The following is an 8,095-nucleotide window of genomic DNA, read 5'->3' as shown; positions in this document are numbered from 1 at the left end:
GAGATAGTACCAGTTTTGCTCCTGAAATTAATATTGGGAAGAGAAAGATAGACATGTCTTGTACTCTATCCTAAAGTCACAGCATTTGTGAGTAGCGCTGACTATTAAAATTACATCCTGTTTATTTTACAGATCAACCTCTTTATTTCACAAACAGTAAAGCAGATACCCAGAGACGAAGAATGACTTGCTATATAGGTCACACAGCCACATCTGAATTCGAAGTAGTCAGGCATGGCTTCTGCCCTCACAAATGTCTGTCTTCTTCCTGAGACTCAGTTTTCTCATCTATGAAATGGGCGGCACTAAATTTCTCCACAGAGCTGTCATGTAGGAAAATTAGGAGCCCGTTCGTTTTATTGTTTTGAAAACTGTAAAATACTGTATAGATCCCGATAATTCTTTTCTAGTGCTCAGGTCTCCTGACTTTTGATAATGTGAGTTGTTTTTTTTGTTTTTTTTTTTTCCTTTTTATCCCGTCCCAGGAAGAGCCGTGTATAATTTTGGTCTTGTTGTGGTTGTCTGACTTTCCAGCAGATCCTCCCTCTGTGCCAGAAAGACTTGTTTTCTCTATTTACACTTATTGGCTCAAACTGAGAAGACAATTCCAAATGACTGCTCTTTGAAAAGAAATGACCAGCCAAGTCTGTGCTCCTCCCCCACTGTTATTACCACGACCATCATCACAACCACCATCACCACCACTGTATTGTAGCACCACCACCACCTTGCATTAGGTGCGGAGTGTGTGCCAGACACCGTGCTAGGAAATGGGATACGGAGGGGAGTGAGACATAGATCGTGCCTTCAAGGAGCTCGTAGTCCAGTGAACGAGGCAGAAGAGCCACATAAGTAACTGTAATTACTTGCATATGCTACATTAATGCATGATTTATTTTCAAATAATACAACAGACATTCCAACAGTGTTAGAAAAGAGAGAGAGAGATTATGAAAGGGAGAATCTGGAAAAGATTTTTGGGGCAGGGAAGGTGCATGTGGACAGATAGTGGAATAGCTTAAGGTAAGTCTATTGATGATGAAGATAATATTATGTGCCAAAAACTGTGTCAGGGGCTTTACTGCTTTATCTCATCTAACCATCCAACAACTTATGAGGGAAGTACTATTATTATCCCTATTTAATAGATGAGGAAACTGAGGCTCAGAGAAGCTTGAACCCAGGTCTCTAAAATTCCAAAGCTAGTCTAGGCCAGAGTTTGAAAAATATGGCCCATTGGTGAAATCCAGCCTTCTACTGGTTTTTATAAGTAGAATTTATGAGACATAGCTAAACTCGTCTGTGTATATATCATCAATGCCTGCTTTCCTGCAACAATGGCTGATGACAGTAGGTCGTGCAAAGCCAGAAATGTTTACTGTCTAGTCCTTTACAAAAAAAAAGTTTTACATACCTTGGTCCAGACTAAAGTATATTGGAAAAGGGGAAAGAAAGTTATGTCAAATACTATGTGCCAAACATATGAAACAATAAAGCCCAATAATTTTTTTATTTTTTCTTAGTAAATTTATTGGTGTAACCTTGGTTAATAACATTATATAAATTTTAGATGTCCGACTTTATAATACAACATCTGTATACTTTATTATGTGCTCACCACCCAAAGTCTAGTCACCTTATTTTTGACCTTTACCCTCTTCATCCCTTCCCCACCCCCCCTCCCCTCTGGTTACCACCATTCTGTTGTCTGTATCTATGAGTTTGTTTGTTTGTTTGTTTTGTTTTATTTGTTTCTTTGGTTGCTTTTTGTTTTATATCCCACATATGAGTGAAATCATACAAAGTCCCAGCAATTACTGAGGGCCAGCCATACCCCTGGCATTTTTAAGGGTTTCGTGTATATTAATGTGTGTCCTCTTACTACATCCTGAACTATGTTTCACAAATTTAAAAAAAGCAAAAACGTGAGTCTTTAAAGGGATAAATAATTTATCTAAGATCACACGGCTAGTGACTTGTGGAGTCAGAATTCAAACCCAGATGTCTGTGTCTAAAGTTTATGTGTTTATCACTCTTGTGACAAGTCTGAAAGATTTGGGGGAGATAAAACTGGAGAAGTATTATGCAGAAGTTTGAATTGTGGGCAACTTTGAATGCTGAGCTGAGGGGTTTAGGTACCATGTAGACTATAAGGAGCCCTTCAAGACTGGGGCTTAAGAGGAAGGCACGCCTAGATGTGTTTTAGGCTAAGACTACAGCAACAATCGAAGGTGGAATTACAGGGACCAGGACTGTTTTATGGCAAAGGCTATTCATTTGAGGTCTTCAGATCTCTGATTTTAAAGGGTCTTTGTATCTCCATCCCCAGAAAGTTTATGCAGAATTATATGTTACTATATTTTTTTTTCTGGGAAAAAGATATATGGTATCAGTGCATTTTCTAAATGTTCTTTACTCAAATGTTATAGAACACTAAAATAAGAGAACCAGTTGGTTGCGGTGTCCACTGCGGAGTCCATATATGAGATGGCTAGGAAACCGAATTCAAATAATTTTAACAGTATTTACTAAGGGTCTCCTATGGGCCAGGCCCTGTTCTGGCTGTTTGGGATACATCAGGGAGCAAAACAGGCATATATTTCCACCATCTGGAGACTTCATTTTGACTGGAGTATGTATGTGTAGGAGACCTAAACAATCAGAATAGTAAATGATAAAGCATATTAGAAAGTGAAAGGAGAAAAAAAGTAAAGCAGAATGAGGGAGGTCAGAAGTGCCTAGTGAGGAGTGGCACCTGGATCTTAGAGTGTCTCAGAGTCCATCAGAATCACTTGGGTCGGGATGCGGGAAACATTTGTTAAAATTTGCTGGAAGGTAAGATAACCACAAGACCAGATTCTTCTTCCTACTGCTTCTGTTTCTCTGGGGAGGCGAGGCTGAAATCTTCATCTTCACAAGCTTCCCAGGCGATTCTGATGCACACTGAGCTCGAGAACCACTACCCAAAATCATGGTTAATACGTCTTTCTCATTCTGAAATTCCTTCAGGGAATTCCTTGCTGAGGGATTAAGAAAGTCAAATACTTATAAGCTGGAGTAAATCTTCTCGGCTCTCATGGGCCACTTCCTCTTCATCTCTTGCACATTCTGAGAAGGAGGTGAACTGGCCAGGGACCAGACTGTCAAGCAATCCTTGCCAAGATGGAAGATCAAAGTAAAGCGGGGGGGAAATAATTGACGTATTATTCAACATGCTCACGGTCAATTACCAAAGAGGAACTTAATGCTTGGCTTGCCTACTTGCAAAACTGGAAAACGTAGCTATTTCATGGAACCAAAAGACTACCAGATTCAATAATATGCAAGGCATACAGACTTAGCGAATGCAAATATTTTTGCATGTCAGAGATTAGAGTATTTGTGTTTTTTTTCTTTCCACCGCATGACACATCAAATTCAGTTGGCAAATGTAATAAAAAAGGGAACACAGAATGTCTTTCCCTTGTACTTTTAATAACAACCATTTACTGAGCACTTCAGTTGTGCTGGGAGCTCAGCTCATGTGCTTTATGTACTTAGCTCACCAAACTCTCTCATCAACCCCGCGCGATGGGTTCTATTTTGAAAACTAAGGAAAGGAGAAGTTCGATCACTTTGCCCCAAGGTCCTACAAATAGGAACTGGTGGAGCCAGGGTTTGACCTGGGCACCTGAGCTTTGTCTCACTTTACTATATTCTCTCTCCACTAGCTACCACCTCCTTCAACTTTTTAAATGAAGTATAATAAATGAAAGTCTAATGTATGCTATAGATACTATCACTGCATTAATATTACCTTCTTCACCAATTGTAGTGTCTTGATGTCTTTACTTAATGCCCAAAATTTTTTTAAAAATCAGTGACTTCTGCTGTCACCACTGATTCACTCTCATTTATTCCAGGGTTGGTTTCTACCATCCAATGGAAATATAGTGGCTTCTCCTCATTTGCCATAAATAACCGCTTATCCTTTGATAGTGTTTTCTATCTCAGTTCTTGGAATCCTGAAACCGATAAGAAAGACATCTTTGGTATCTCTCATTCCTTCCTGTCTGTGCCCAAAACCCCAACACCAAAACTCGTTAACGAATCCTGTAAATTTTTCTTTTAAGAATTTCTCCTGTCTACGGCCATGCCACCCTGAACAAGCCCAATCCCATCTGATCTCGGAAGCTAAGCAGGGTCAGGCCTGGTTAATACTTGGATGGGAGACCACCTAGAAAGACTAGGTGCTGTAGGCATAAAAAATACAAAAATAAGCGATTGTAAGCTAACAAGGTCCTTGCAATCTGTGAAGGCAACCAAAGGATTGCCTTGCCAAAAAAAAAAAAAAAAAAAAAAAAAATTTCTCAAACATGTTCACCTTTACTCAGTCCGGTCCAAGTTTTGCCTGGACTATTGCAGTAGCCTTCTAACTGGCTAACAATGTACTTTGCCCTTCTAATCGATTCTCTTCCTTGTAGCCAGAATGATATTTTCGAAACTAAAACGTACACACATCATTTTCCTGATTAAAATCCTTAACTGGCTTCCAGTTGCTCTTAGGGCGAAAACCAAGGTGCTTACAGTTACCTACAAGGTGTTGCTTGGCCTGGCCCTTTCAACTGCTTAAAACTCGTCTTATACCCCTGCCCTCCTGGCTTTCCTGACTCTGGTCACAGTGATCTTCCAGTTTCTGGAAACACTGTTTTTGGTCATGCCAAAAAATCTTTGCACATGCTCTTTCTTCTCCTTGGAATGTGTTTCACTCCTCCCCGTACTTATTTCCACTGAGGTAACTGCTCCTCACCTACCAGATTGCTGAAGCTTCCGGATTTGATAAGATCCCCCTATTTGCTTATGTCCTACAAATAGGAACTGGTGGAGCCAGGGTTTGACCTGGGCACCTGAGCTTTGTCTCACTTTACTATATTCTCTCTCCACTAGCTACCACCTCCTTCAACTTTTTAAATGAAGTATAATAAATGAAAGTCTAATGTATGCTATAGATACTATCACTGCATTAATATTACCTTCTTCACCAATTGTAGTGTCTTGATGTCTTTACTTAATGCCCAAAATTTTTTTAAAAATCAGTGACTTCTGCTGTCACCACTGATTCACTCTCATTTATTCCAGGGTTGGTTTCTACCATCCAATGGAAATATAGTGGCTTCTCCTCATTTGCCATAGATAACCGCTTATCCTTTGATAGTGTTTTCTATCTCAGTTCTTGGAATCCTGAAACCGATAAGAAAGACATCTTTGGTATCTCTCATTCCTTCCTGTCTGTGCCCAAAACCCCAACACCAAAACTCGTTAACGAATCCTGTAAATTTTTCTTTTAAGAATTTCTCCTGTCTACGGCCATGCCACCCTGAACAAGCCCAATCCCATCTGATCTCGGAAGCTAAGCAGGGTCAGGCCTGGTTAATACTTGGATGGGAGACCACCTAGAAAGACTAGGTGCTGTAGGCATAAAAAATACAAAAATAAGCGATTGTAAGCTAACAAGGTCCTTGCAATCTGTGAAGGCAACCAAAGGATTGCCTTGCCAAAAAAAAAAAAAAAAAAAAAAAAATTCTCAAACATGTTCACCTTTACTCAGTCCGGTCCAAGTTTTGCCTGGACTATTGCAGTAGCCTTCTAACTGGCTAACAATGTACTTTGCCCTTCTAATCGATTCTCTTCCTTGTAGCCAGAATGATATTTTCGAAACTAAAACGTACACACATCATTTTCCTGATTAAAATCCTTAACTGGCTTCCAGTTGCTCTTAGGGCGAAAACCAAGGTGCTTACAGTTACCTACAAGGTGTTGCTTGGCCTGGCCCTTTCAACTGCTTAAAACTCGTCTTATACCCCTGCCCTCCTGGCTTTCCTGACTCTGGTCACAGTGATCTTCCAGTTTCTGGAAACACTGTTTTTGGTCATGCCAAAAAATCTTTGCACATGCTCTTTCTTCTCCTTAGAATGTGTTTCACTCCTCCCCGTACTTATTTCCACTGAGGTAACTGCTCCTCACCTACCAGATTGCTGAAGCTTCCGGATTTGATAAGATCCCCCTATTTGCTTATTTGTTTACTTACTTTATTGAATCTTTTAATCTTTCCTTCGTAGCAATTATCCCTGTTTTTAATTATGCTTTTATGTTTTGTAATCATTTGATTAATGTCTGCATCTCCTCCTTCTTGTCCTCCACCTTTTATTATGTTATTTTATGATGACTTCAGTCCCTATGAGGAAGAAGGAGCAGGTAAACTCAGGAATGCAGGCATTATACAAGCATCTAGTCCAACCCTAGTCTACTTCTTGATTCCTTTCTACCACACTTCGCAAAGGTTGTGGACCCTGTGTTTAACATTCTCAGTAACAGCTTGCTCAGTGACCCCTAAGCATCCTGGTTCCCCCACTTTTAGAATATTTTTCCTTATTTTGAGTCAAATATTTTTCTACATTATGGGGTAAACTCTATGGGACCAGGGTCTGGATAAACTTTCAGCATTGCACCAACAGCTCCTAGTATAGTACTTGATACATAATAGACATATAGTAAATATGTTTTTAATGAAAATAAATGAATGGCTGAGTGAAAAACGAATGAGTAGCCAACTTGCACTGGTACGCTTACATGGTGTTTTCACATACACTGGCTCCCTTAATCCTCTCAAGGGGTCTATGCTGGTTTCAATGTTTATCTTCATTTACAGATAAGGAAACTGAGGCTCAGAAAGGGTAGGTACCACCCTCTGAAACCTCACAGGGCTAACAAATGTCAGAGCCAGGGCTGGAATCCCTTTTCCAGCTGCCTCGCCACCACTCATTTATCACGCAGCCATCATTTATCTGAGGGTGTCCTGCAAAGACAGCCCCAGCCAGGGCTGTGCTGGGCTTCCAGGAACAGAGCGAGCTGCAGGCCCCATCTCTGCTGGAGATGAGCCCAGCTCACAGGGGGCTCTTCGTGGGTCATTAGGCAGCTTCAGTCAGCAGTGATGCTAAGGGCCCAGAGAGAATTCACAAACAATTCAACTCTCTCTGTCTATTTCTCTCTAATCTAAGAAGAAAAAAAAAAAAGAGTCATTCCAGATGTGCCTCACAATTCACCAGGCAGATGCCGTGAAAGCAGCATGAGTTCGTACCATTACACAGCCAGTCAATGTGCTCAGTGCCTTCTCTGGTCAACAGGGTCATGTTACTCCTAGCATTTCTGAGTATAATGGTTCCAGGCCATAAATTCAAGTCCTGGGAGGAGGAGAAGCCCTCGAGGAATGTGGCTTCTCCTTGGACTATGAGTTTCTTTTCGTTTTTAACTTCATCTCCCAATTTTCCCATTTGGGGGAGCACTGTTAAATCTCTGGATCTTCTGCTTTCCAACCCCAAAACAATTTAGTTTGGAAAAGTATAACACATATGAAGGTAGAGAAAACAATGTAATAGACCTCTGTGTACCTACCCCCTTCTAGTTTTAACCATGATCATCAACTCACACCAAGGCTGCATCACCTGCTCTCACACTTTAAATATTATGTAGTTTTATTGTAAATGTGAAAGTTTGTATTTCTAAAAGATAACTCCAGGAATATCCTTCATACCATTACCATGTTCTCCAAATTAACAATTCTTCTATACCATACTTTGCAAGAGCTTGTGTTTGAATAGACTCAATAACAGCTTGCTCACTAAGCAGCCTGTTTTCTCACTAATGGAACATCCTTCTTTTATTTTGTGTCAAGTATTTTCCTATTGAGTCAAATATTTACTGTTTTTGTTGTCTCTAGTTCCACCTATCAATACTATACTGTAAGAGTCTTATCTATTGACTTACTAGACAGAGGACAGAATTAGGGGTAGAATCCAAATCTTTTGCTACTAGACTTTTGGATTTGTCCTGGGTCACAATAGTCTCTATCTTTAGTGCACGTAGTGGGTATTCAAAACATAACTTTCATGTAGCTAAAGGAAACTGAAGCTTAGGAGGAGAAACCTCTTGTTAAAGTCACACAGCCAATAATGGAAACAGGATTTAAACACATGCTTTTCTGGTTTCATAGCCTGTGTTCCCAACATATAAACTATAGAGACTAACTACCTCATCATTGGTTCTTCCCTGTACACTG

The 8,095-nt window shown here is 40.2% G+C and overlaps 1 protein-coding gene and 2 pseudogenes across 1 annotated transcript in view; all 3 read left to right on the top strand.

Annotated features, from left to right (window-relative positions):
• The window catches only part of ASTN2 (astrotactin 2), an 843,256-nt gene that overhangs the window by 664,594 nt on the left and 170,567 nt on the right, over positions 1-8,095 (top strand). The window lies entirely within an intron of this gene.
• Positions 4,123-4,241, top strand: LOC111740324 (annotated as a pseudogene).
• On the top strand, positions 5,339-5,457 carry LOC111740323 (annotated as a pseudogene).

This window comes from Pteropus vampyrus, unplaced genomic scaffold (assembly GCF_000151845.1).
Source record: "Pteropus vampyrus isolate Shadow unplaced genomic scaffold, Pvam_2.0 Scaffold61, whole genome shotgun sequence".
NCBI classification, from domain to species: domain Eukaryota; kingdom Metazoa; phylum Chordata; class Mammalia; order Chiroptera; family Pteropodidae; genus Pteropus; species Pteropus vampyrus.
Note: the sequence above shows the minus strand (reverse complement) of the source record. Positions and strands in the feature narration are given on the sequence as shown.